Source organism: Urocampus carinirostris, chromosome 12, assembly GCF_059441175.1.
Source record: "Urocampus carinirostris isolate Australia breed hairy pipefish chromosome 12, RoL_Ucar_1.0, whole genome shotgun sequence".
NCBI lineage: Eukaryota > Metazoa > Chordata > Actinopteri > Syngnathiformes > Syngnathidae > Urocampus > Urocampus carinirostris.
This window is the reverse complement of record NC_142360.1, coordinates 16,233,534-16,245,344: the sequence shown is the minus strand read 5'-3', so window position 1 is coordinate 16,245,344 and position 11,811 is coordinate 16,233,534.

The window sequence follows — 11,811 nt, the reverse complement described above, 5'->3', positions numbered from 1 at the left end:
AAATTTATTCATAGAGCACTTTTCAGGCAATACATTTCCACTCACAAGTGCTATATAAAACATTCAGCGTACAACAAAACAAAACAAAATCCCCTCCTTCATCTTCACCCAACAACCCAAAGCACCTAATACATAGACACACACAATGTTTAAAACGCAATAAAAACAAACTACCAGTGTGGGGCCACAGAATAAGGAAAGACGGAAATCTAAAAACAAAAATAAAAACAACTGCAGAACAAAACAAAAAAGTAAAACAAAAAGTAAAATGTAGGAATAAAAACAAATTGAGTTAAAAGACATTAAAAGAGTGGGTCTCGAGCTTCCCCTTAAAAATATCAAGCAGGACCTAATGTCTTCCAGCAAACTATTCCATAAGTGAGGACCAAAGTGGCTGAATGTAGTTGCAACATATGTTTTGGTCTGCACCCTGGAAACAGTCAACTAACCGCTGGAGGACCTTAGTGACTGCGTGGGCTTATATAATAAAAGCAAATCAGAAATATAGGATGACCCAAAACCATGAAGACATTCACCTTAAAAATCAACCCTAATACACACGGGGAGCTAAGCAGCAATTTTAAAACTGTTGTAATATAATCCCACCCCGAAGCCCCCTTAAGCACACGTGCTGCTGAATTTCGCAGTAGCTGCAATCTGGCAATGTTCTTTTAGGGAGGACCAGAGAGCAGGGCATTACAATAATCTAAACCAGAAGATAGAAAAGCATTAATCAGCACCACCGTGTTTGCCTGCGAGAGAAATGGGTGGACGCCGGCTTATATTCTTTACAGCTGCACTGCAGTTTGATAATAGAAAATGATTAAATGCCCATTACTTAAATAATATAAATACGTACATTTGTGATTTATATTGGAAATTACAAAATATACCTAAATAGTAACTCATTTTACTTTTTTTGTTCCTGCTGACATGCTATATTGACTGCTAAATTGCACTGTGTCCCAACAAATAGAATAGTCTTTTTTGTCATTGATAACACGGTGAACATTGCTTAGGACAAGATTAGGCATGACATTCCGGGATAAGATAAACACATGATAAAGACTTAAAAGAAAAAATTAGAGAAAAGAATGTCAATATCGATCCATTTTCGGGCACCGCTTATCCTAGTGAGGGTCAAGGGAAAGTCGAGATGAATAGGCAAAAATATTTATAAGGAACTACAATTTTGTAATAAAAGTGTTGTGAAAAATTGTGAGTCCTAAAAACAGTGCAATGAAAAAAACAGCAATACAATTTTGGCAATTCCCATATAAGTCCATAAAACGAAATGAATACATGTTTTCCCATACAATACCATTTTTTTCAAATACAAAGCACTATCTGGTTGTTCCTGCAGAGATGAGCACGACCTCTGTGATGGACCACTAGATTACAATTGAGATCATCCCCACCACTGAACTACACTACAGTATAGGGCAGGCCTGAATGAAAGAAATTCTGGGTAAAGAAGCCATTCTATCATAGAATTGAATAGCAAAGGTACCACTTTTAACTTTATTCAACCATAAAAAAAACACTCTGTCTATCTTTGAGCAAACATTAACTACTGAATGCATTCCTTCATCATTTTAGAGTTGACCATTTACCCTTTTCATAACAAAGATGAATCTTATTCCCAGACTAATTGTCACTTAATGCCAGGACCAGGGGGATACTGATTATAAATATGAGAATGCACACAATATATTTTGCGCTTTTCTCAAAACTGAGAGACTATTTACAATAGACGCATTATTCACGTGCTCGCTTACAGAAAGGGTGGTAGCGGTAAACTACATATGGCGCATATCGGCCAGTTTCCGCTGACAACCCCTCTGACTAACTCCCAATGCACATTGCATCTGGACATCTACTGAATACAGCCCGTTCACACCGCATTTGGTGCATCTGCGGTGCGTGTGTGGAAATCTGCCCTGGGAAGGAGGTAGGGTGGTAGTCATAAGATCACATAGGCAGTGTACATTTACATGTTGGGTTGCAATCAACAACTATTTTGAAAGTCGACTAGTCACCGACTTTTGAAACGATTAGCCGACAAATCGGATGGTTAATTTTTTGTTTGATATAGCATGAAGTTGACTTTCTTATGTCTCAAGTTAAGTTATGTTTATTTGTATAGCCTTTATTCACATGGAGTCTCAAAGGGCTGCACTGACCACTGATTACTGTAAACAACTGACTACCATCCCCTGATCTAAAACCTACATGAGGGCAAGGGAAAACTCAAAAACTTCAACATGAGGGAAATAAAGCCCTTGAGAAGGGACCGCACATGAGGTAATAAACAAAACAAATATGATGTCCATTTTGTAGAGTACATTCAGTGGTCAACCGCAAAAGTACCTAACGGTTTTTAACTGTTTAAAATCAAACGTTTTTAACAACTGACCTTTGTTCTTCAGACTGCATGTATTTCATTTCAAATACATTTGTCAGGCACAGTCGAGCACAGGGGTCGGGAACCTATGGCTCGTGAGCCATATATGGCTCTTTTAATGAGTGCATGACTCAGAGATAAAATAGACCTTGTGCAATTCTTTGTATATTGATTAACAAGGCGCCGACTAATACACGCTAAGACAATCTGTAAATCCAGCATAAATCGGACACAATTCTAACTACAGGTTACAGTCATGTTGTCACACCAACAGACCGCATTGTGCTGTAAATCGCTAAATAATCCTTAATATGGAAGCTCATTAAACATCCATCTAACCATTATCTGCACCGCTTATCCTCATAGAGTCGCAGGGGTGCTGGAGCCCATCCCAGCTATCTTATGGCAGTGGGCAGGGGACAGCCTGAACTGGTTGCCAGCCGATCGCAAGGCACACAGAGACAGAGAACTAACTCGCTCATTCACACCTAGGGACAATTTGGACTAGCTAATAAACCTGACATGTACAGTATGTTTTTGGAATGTGGGAGGAAACCGGAGCTCCAGGGAAACCCACTCAAACACGAGGAGACAGGCAAACTCCACACATGGAAAACTGGTAACTGGATTTGAACCCATGACCTCAGAACAGTGCCACGGACGCGCTAACCACTCATCCGCCGTGCCAGGCTGCTCATTAGACAATCTATGTTAATTGTTGAGATACTTTATAATGAAAAGTCACAAAAACTTTAACCCCAAATAAACTTTTTACACAGAAGCTCTAGCTAGGCACCTAGAGACATTTGATTGAGTAAGCTGTAGGAATGGGCGGAGCTTAACCAGGAAAGGATGCGCGCACTCCTTCTCACCCAGAACAGTCTGCAATGAAGGCAATTACGAGTGCATCTTTCTCGTTTGCAGTATTTTGTCACATTTTTTACAGTAGAATTCTGCTTGCACCTTGTCTTGACACAATTGTTTAGGACCAAAACATTCACAATGAGATTTAACACTATTAAGTAATTGGGGGAGGAAGACGAATTTTAAGTGGCATATTTATATTGATACGGGACGCAGGCTCTGGGATTATTATTTCATAGATTTAATCAAATCATCAAACATCACACATTGAAATAAAATGAGCTGAAGATCTACCTTTTGTCTGAAGAGAAGGTTTGGTGGTTTTATTGATTTTTGCCTTAAAATATATGGTGTGGCTCTCTCAAGAAAAAAATAATAAAATGTTTGTTCTTTAATGGCTATTGGGTCAAAAAGGTTCCCGACCCCTGGTCTAATATACACAGATAAAATGTAAACTGCATGTCATCAAAATCATATTGGTTTGAAAATTACTTAAATTTCACCAAGGCGAGTCATTCTTATTTTCATTCATTGTCGACTATTTTCATCATTGATTTTTGTCGACAAAGTCGACTTAACGTTGCAGCCCCTATTTACATGTTTTTTGTTGCAGCGTTCTGGATGTGTTGTGCATTAGGTGTAATTTTCACAGAATACAAACACTCAAGCGAGTAGAACTAGAAGCAAGGTGTCTAGACACTGAAGGACATGTTTTTTTAATCAAGAATTTAACAAAAAAAAAAAACGCATTTTATTTTATTATTATTTTATTAATCGATGAATCACATTTTTTTTTAAATCCTCTTCTTTATTCAAATATAGATAGGGGACGAACATTAGAGTGTTCACTAATGACCCACTCTGGTTTTACTTGTTATCCAACCATTCTCTCATTTATCTTGTTAATTCTAAATTCAGAACAAGATATCAGTTGGGTTCTGTAAAATACCACTGCCCACTATGTTTTCAAAAGGGTTGGTGCTCTTATTTGGGATTTGCTTCTGTATTTTTAGTTCCCCGCTATTGGAATAGCGCCCACAGGGCAGTACTCTTTTTAAAATAATGGAGCAGCCGTAAATACCCCTAAAAATCCTGGTTATATAGAATGTTTTTGAAAGTTAAAGCAATGAGGTCCGTCATCTATTTATCCATTGGATTACACGGCAAAAGTATATAACCTGACAGATAGACACTCAGTAAAAGTAGTTGCACAAAGGTGCATTGAGTACAGCCTGAAAACAAAGAACCCTGAAAGTTTAAAATAAAAACAAAATATATCATCATGATGATATGAACATCAAGCACACCTTTCACTGTAATGCAACCAATGTATTGGTCCGATTGAAACACTATTACAATGAACTATCTTGTCAACTTGCGCTGCAGGTTAGTAAACATGCAGTGGAATTTACTTGAAGAAACATTGCCATGAGTTATGTGGCTTGTCTCGGCTTGTGTACAATACCTTAGAGCAATACGTTTCCGATTGTCTAAAACACAATTGCATTTTCAATCATCCGTAATCAGATGAGTATTCTCACAATGGGATCCCGCACTATACGTAACCATACCAAATTTTTGTGATGTTATCAACTCACACTTTGGGGTCAGGGGGGAGTTTGTAAATGTTGGTCATGAAAGTAGTCGACTAGGGTGATGTTCACTGTGATATACCCATGATTTCTTTCCAGGAATGATGTTTCTGGTGCCATATTTACTACCAGAGATTTTGTAGGACATAATGCACGAGTTTTGTATTGAAGAGAAGGCTAAGTGTGGATGACAATGATTTATGATGATCTGTAGCATGAAATAGCCATGAGTTCTGATCCTTTAATGTTTATGTATTGACTAATATGTCTTATGTGTTTTAGTTTTTGCAAATTGAGTTAGTTGTTTAAGTTATCATTTATTAATGTATTGAGATATTTGTATTAATGTCTCATTGATTCATTCATTATATAAATACTTTTAGTCTTTCATAAACGTCCACGGTGCCAATCCCCCTTATACAAAGGGAGATGTGGCACAATTGTACTACATTGGTTCCAGACAATAGCTATGTTAGCATGCACGCAAAATCGGACTGATGCCAGTATTCAGAGTATGAAAAGCCATTGATAGTGTTTGGGAGCTATTCCCGCTGCCCTCTCCCCTTTGGATTCTACTGAATAGAACGAATAAAGTTCAATGAGAAACACAAGTGAGCATCGAACTTTGAATACATGGGCAAAAAAATTGTGAAAGTGTGTCTCTAAAAAGTTGCGATGGGATGAAAAAAAAAAGTTTAAAAGAGATCCTTCTTCTGCTCCAACAAAGAGCTACAAGTCTCATAAAATAGTAAAGTCGCCATTTATTTACAATAAAACACTGACAGATTCACAAAATGGAGTGTGTGTGTCACATCTTGAACCTTCCAGTGCTGTCTTTACACTGATTCCTCAGCTTCCAGTCAGAATTCAGTAAGTATTGTATTTTGCGAACTAAAAGTCAGTTTTTTTTTCATAGTTTGACTGGGGTTGTGACTTAAACTCTGTTGAGACTTTATTACAGGGTAAACAATTCACAATAAACAGAAAGAGAGCGCTCTAGGCCTGTGTTGATAATATAAAAATTGCCATGGTTGTGCCCCTGCGTAAAATGCCCACCACTTAACGAACGTTGCACGGGCAAACATCACTAAAATGACTTTGCATCTCATTTTTGGGGAAATACAACAGTAAAGCAGAGATTATGCACCTTGTATAGAAATCAAGTTGAAAATTGTGTATATATATATATATATATATATATATATATATATATATCTCAACTCATCTCATTATCTGTACCGCTTATCCTTATTAGGGTCGCGGGGTGTAATATATATATATATATATATATATATATATATACACACCGGAGCCATATACCCCTAGTGGGAGGTGGTTAGAGTCAAGAAAAGATTCCTGACTCTTTCTGGGAGATTGATACAGAGGAGGGGGTTCCCAGCCCCTCGCTCAACCCAATTGATGTGTTGGGAGTCGTTAAGTGAACAAACCCCCCAATTCCAACCCCTAATACCAAGCGCCAAGCAGGGAGGCAATGAGTACCAAAGTTGTAAGTCTTAGGTATGACTCAGCCGAGGCTTGAACCAGCAACCTCCCAGTCTCGGAGTGGGCCCCCTACCTCCAAGGCCATCGAGTTAGTTTTGAAAATATTTACTTTGGCGAAATGACACAACTATTTCCTACCAATCAAAGGACACTAAAATGAGTCTCTTTTATCACAACTAACCAACGATTTAAAATAGGATTCTTTCGAATATCACTTCTACACAAAAAGCTTATTACGCCAAAACTAACTGACACATTTTTGTAGAGTGTCGTTTTGGGGAGTTTAGCGACACAATTACAGCGTGAACACTCTCGTGATCATATATATAAATGAGTAGATACGACACGCACCTTTGAGCAGCGTACCTGGTGCGAGTCTTTCATATACTGTATATGATTGTATATATATATATATATATATATATATATATATATATATATATATACATATATTAGATGTAGATATATATGTAAGATACAATTTTCTACCACCGTATCCAAAAATCCCATTATATTTGGACTTATATACAAAACAAAAACAGAAAGCTATTCCTTTCATTTTATGTGAAATATTTTTTTTAATCCACAAAAAATGTATGAAAAATGTAAAACCACTTATCAAATATTGTCAATAAATGTTTTTTTATCTTTGAATTTGATAAACATTCCCAATATAAAAAAAATTATAACATGCTTAAGAATCTGCCCCTTATGTAGAGTTAAACATGTCATTATTATTATTATTTTTGTTTTATTCATTTTATTTACTTATTCAGATTTTTTTTCTCAGTACTTCTACAGCATTTTCCGTTCCTTTGAAAATTGTAAATTTTGTTTCATGATTCAACAGTCAAACATGACAAAGTCGAATCTTTCATGCCAATTTTGTTTCTAATGATGCCATTTTTAGTGAAAAAATATAATTGAAGAAAAAAAAAAAGATAATTTGTAATAAAAACGGTCTTGTCGCCCTCTCCCGCACAAAGAGGTACTACAACTCTCAGCGTCACAACAGAGTGGTATGCACTCTCATTTGCAGTGATTTAACGTACTTAGTGGCTCATACATCTAATTAGTTGCCAACGCTTTTAATAATCGATTTTAATCACTTTAATCGATTTGTTGTTCCTGCCCTATTACGGTCAGAAAAGGGAAATAAACCTAATGAAATGAGATGTGGTTCCTCTCAAAAAGGAAAAAGAGATCTGGCAGTGCATTATCGCCATCTACTTTTAAAGAGTGTAATTGTCCCTTTGTTTTTTAATCTTCTTCTTACCGTTATTTTGACAAGGCCCTGAACACAGGTCCAAAAACCAGTTTCGGGCCCCAATCCACCAGTTGAGAAACACTGACTTAAAGAACTAGTCAAATATTTGATATGACATATTAAGACTGTGGTTATTAGAAATCTCTTCCTGGATTAATTTAATATTTTTATTAAAGAAGACCATAAAGTTATGAGCAAAATGAGTAGAGTCCTATGAATTGACCCGCTGCCACGTAAATACCATGACTAATATGTATTTGGGGTTATTTTTATGTGCAGCAATAACTTTGGAGAAAAAGGCTGTCAACAAAATATTTATCAATGCTACCAAATACTATGAATGTTAATTAGTTTACTACTCTAGTTTACAGCAAATTACAAAATATGCACTTTCTATAAAAACTGCAAAAATCAGGGAGATGGGAATCAAACAATGCTCATTTTTGTGTTGATATTGTTGATTGCTCCTTTGTTATTATGGTGGATTAGTGCCATTTGCTGGACTTTGGGTGTGCAGTATTTTGTTTTGTTTTTTTATTTTGTCTGAGAACCACTTTTTATTTAAAATTGTTCTGTTAAATGCTACCCACTAGTATTCTTATCCATAAGCATTTCAGTATGTGAGACCTTCAGCCAACGCCTAAAAAAGTGATGCACACTCCAGACTTTCCATTCTTACTTACCCCCAAAGGAAAATACAAAGCAATTGACTCAGAGGAACCTGAGATGCATAATTTCACCATGCCTGTTGGTAATGACTAGTTTTCATGAACCATTTTAATTAGGTTGTAGTCTAGGATTCAATGTGACAGGAGCGAATACCTTGTAATTGACTAAAACCCATAAAATTTCAGGGCAGACACTCGGTTGCTTTTCTTGCTTACAAGTGGAAAACAGAAAAGGGACTTTACTGTCTGCTGTACTGGGCACAAACCATGACTAGTGATGACGTACTCGTCGTGTGTAACTGTTGAGTCACATTTGTCATTACGTTTCCGTTTGACGGGAATCAGAGAAAACAAGGACAATTGTAAGGCACGTTTTAGAAACCTCACTAAAAAATAAAATGTTGTACGATCCATTCAAAAGCACAAGTAGGGTAGTTTCAACGCAGGGGGACCGGAGAGCAAAACTTTAAATTTAACTCGTCACGCACGGTTTAATTTACTTAATGAGTGGTGGACGACGCTGTGGCTTTTGTGTTATAAAACGCACTTACCTTTTGTGTTTTGAGTCCTCGAGATGGGTATGTTTTCCAGTTGTTTACAGTGAGATTTATCCGACCATCTGTGTGGAGGAAAGACGACCCTTTTGGCTCGGGCAGCACAAGTTTGGAAAGAAGGCAACTCCTCCCACCTCTCGAAATCTGCTTCTAATTTAGAAACTCGGTCGTTGCATTCAGGGACAGTCGGAAATATTACCACGGAAATGAAATTGAGTTTAGCCCCCCAAAACAAATCAAATATATTTAGAAACTGCGTTTTTATTTCACAGTGTCCAATGCTGCCAAAGTCCAACCATCCATTTTGAATAAACTAAATCCAAAGCTAAATAACCGCCAAGTTGAGATGTCAATAATACAAATAGATTTCTACTGCCCCCTGCAGCACAGTAGACGCTTACTACAAAGACCCATTCAGCGGAAAGTCAGGACCATCAGTGGCGGTTCGACACTAAATTATTCCCTGGGTGAGACCACCTCCAAGCCCCCCACCCCTCTTTCACTCTCCCCTTAAACCAATGTAACTGGCAAAACGAAAAAAATGTGAAGCGGTTGTTTTGTAATTTAAAAGTTATGAATAATGTGCGTTATTTGGATCCAACTACTTTTTATGTATAGTAGTATAATACAGAGAATCTTCCTCCTTCCCCAGTCAAAGGTGAAGTGTCCCCCACGCTGCCCATCCGCTACCCTTTTCCTCGTCTCAGCCTCAGTCTCTCCGCACCCATTCACAGTAAGCAGGGGCATCAAAGCTGCAATGAAGGGGCGCCCATTTGACAAGAGACAAAATCATCTCATCTCATCTCATTAGCTGCACCACTTATCCTCAGTAGGGTCGCGGGGGTGCTGGAGCCCATCCCAGCAATCATCGGGCAGTGGGCAGGGGACACCCTGGACTGGTTGCCAGCCAATCGCAGGGCACACAGGGACAGACAACACGCTCGCTCGTTCATACCTAGGGACAATTTGGACCGGCCAATCCACCTGAAATGCATGTCTTTGGAATGTGGGAGGAAAACTGGAGTGCCCGGAGGAAACCCACACAAGCACGGGGAGAACATACAAACTCCGCACAGTAAGTCCGGATGCTGGAATTGAACCCACACAGGAGGTTCCCAAGACCTTAGAACTGTGCCGCACACGCAAACCACTGCACCGCCGTGCTGCCCCAGACAAAATCATATGTTGTTAAATCATACAAAAACGTTGTGTGGCACAAACTTGTTTATTTATTTATTTTGGAATGTTATCATACCCCACCATGTGTCATGATAAAAGTGCCGGCCCGGGCGGCTGCCAGCCTCGCCTGTGCCTAAAACCGCCACTGAGGACTGATAATGGCATATGTTGAAAAAAAACTACGAATCAGGGGCGTCACCAGACATCTGTTGCAGGTTTTTTAATCAGCAAAAAGTGGATGGAAGGCCGTAATTCAAATGGCCATGTTTATGAATTAGTTCATCATAAAGGTTTGAGTACAGTATCGGTTTAAAGCTAATTTCTTATACTTCCATTGATAACATCCATCCATTATCTGCACTGCTTATCCTCTGTAGGGTCGCAGGGGTTCTGGAGCCCATCTCAGCTGTCATCGCGCAGTGGGAGGGGGAGGACACCCTGAACTGGTTGCCGGCCAGTCGCAGGGTCCATTGAAACCAAAAACCCATTTTGGATATTTGCCTCACTGTGACTCATTTCGAAGATCAGGTCACATATACTTTATAATCCTTTTGGTAAAAGTAATATCACTGTACAAGCACATTTTTGGAGAGTTTAAATAGTGTAGTTTTGCTGAAGGTTTCTCACTGTCCTCAGGAAGATAAAGATATAAGACTGTAATTTCTTGTGAAGAATGAACAATAAGTGGGATACAATCATGGAGTGGAACACACTTTATTGGATATTTTAAACCTTTTTAACACATAGAAAACGAAAAAGTGGGTGTGTAAAATTATTCAGCCCTTTTACTTTCAGTGCAGCAAAGTGTCCAGAAGTTCAGTGAGGATCTCTGAATGATTCAACGTTGATCTAAATAACTAACGATGATAAATGGAATCCACCTGTGTGTAATCAAGTCTCTGTATAAATGCACCTGCACTGTGATAGTCTCAGAAGTCTGTTTAAAGCGCAGAGAGCATCATGAAGAATGAGGAACACACCAGTAAGGTCTGAGATACTGTTGTGGAGAAGTTTAAAGCCGGATCAGAATACAAAAAGATTTCCCAAGCTTTAAACATCCGAAGGAGCACCGTGCAAGCAATATTATTTAAATGGAAGGAGTATCAGACCACTGCAAATCTACCAAGATCGGGCCGTCCCCCTAAACTTTCAGCTCCTACAAGCAGAAAACTGATCAGAGATGCAGCCAAGAGGCCCATGATCACTCTGCATGAACTGCAGAGGTCTACAGCTGATGTGGGAGAATCTGTCCATAGGACAACAATCAGTCATTTACTGCACAAATCTGCCCTTTATGGAAGAGTGGCAAGAAGGAAGCCATTTCTTAAAGATATCCATAAAAAGTGTCGTTTAAAGTTTGCCACAAGCCACCTGGAAGACACACCAAACCTGTGGAAGAAGGTGCTCTGGTCAGATGGGACCAAAATCAAACTTTTTGGCAACAATGCAAGACGTTATGTTTGGTGTAAAAGCAGCACAGCTCATCACCCTCAACACACAATCCCCACAGTCAAACATGGTGGTGGCAGCATCATGGTTTGGGCCTGCTTTTCTTCAGCACGGACAGGGAAGATGGTTAAAATTGATGGGAAGATGGATGGAGCCAAATACAAGAGCATTCTGGAAGAAAACCTGATGGAGTATGCAAAAGACCTGAGACTGGGAAGGAGATTTGTCTCCCAACAAGACAATGATCCAAAACATAAAGCAAAAGCTATAATGGAATGGTTCACCAAAATCATATCAAGGTGTTAGAATGGCCAAGTCAAAGTACAGACCT